Raw genomic sequence first — 1,263 nt, 5'->3', positions numbered from 1 at the left:
GGCTCTGACTCTGGCAGTAATGTACTTCATCAGTGTTCTGGTCAATTCTGTTAGGCTTTGAGATGGGCATTAGCACTCCAGCTATGCTCCTGTTATTCTTGATGTCAGAGTAGTTCATGAAACTCTTGTTTATTCATTGCTGTAGCACAATGGCACATTTGGTTAGACAAATCTCACACTTGCTGAAATGGCTCAAAGCCCTTTGCCCAGCTCAGAAAAACGAGTTACTTCTGAATAACATTTCATGATGTTTCCTTAGCATTGTTCTTTTTTTTTTTCTGGGGCTTTAGAGGCCTCTCTCTGAGATATTTGGGCTTTGTGTGTTACACTTTTATATCAGGATCTCTGTCTGTTCACCCTTTGTACATCAGCAGATGCTGCAGTAGTGCTGCCCTGTGAAAGAGTGAATTTGTCCCATCCAGCCACTGCAATGCTGGTAAGTCCAGCTCTGCAGAGTGAAAGGCCATTTTGACCCTATGAGTACAGGAGTCTTCTTCAAGGGAGAGAGGAGCTGGAAAATGCACAATAAAATCTTCTTTTAGCCTGCTTTTGGGATTGGTGTCCTGTCCCACTCAGATTGGCTTGGAAATGCAGTACCAGAAGATGCAATAGGGTCGGCTATAACTGCGAAGAATCATGAACATGTATTAATTCTATTTATGTGCATGAGAACACCACATGTCCATGAAATATAATTTTCTGGAGTTAGAATCAAGCAGGAACTTGAAAACAGGACTTTGAGTTTTCTTCCCTCATTCTTGTTTCTGAATTCAGGAGATTCATGCTGGTGCTAGAAAGCTGTCCCTACAGGATTTTCTCCATATGTGTTAGAGCATTTGCATTCCCATTTTTGTCCTTTCTCTTCTTAATGAATGTATTGAGCATTATCTTGCTCATTCCTGTTGAGAAAGACAGCCAGCCCATCTATAACTATTGGTTGTTTAATGATGTCTGTGATGCATGAAGTATTCATAAAGACACTCTCAAGTTGTATTGTGCTGAAGTTAGAACATTTATCATTGGTATAACTCTAAGTTTAAAAATTGTAAAAATATCTAGAATTGAAATAAAGACTAACTACTTACCTGGAGACTGAATTCTTTGTAGAGATGTACTTTCCGGGAAAGACCTGTCGAGGCTCTTCAAGCTTCTGCGAGGGTTTTTCTCACTCTGTCCCTTGACAGGAGGGATGGGTGTGTTCAGTTTGTGAGCGTAGACATGCAGGCGGGGAGTTTCCATTTGCTGCCCGTGCTGTCAGCATCG

Source organism: Parus major, chromosome 13 (genome assembly GCF_001522545.3).
Source record: "Parus major isolate Abel chromosome 13, Parus_major1.1, whole genome shotgun sequence".
In the NCBI taxonomy this organism is placed as follows: domain Eukaryota; kingdom Metazoa; phylum Chordata; class Aves; order Passeriformes; family Paridae; genus Parus; species Parus major.
This window is presented reverse-complemented; position numbering follows the sequence as displayed.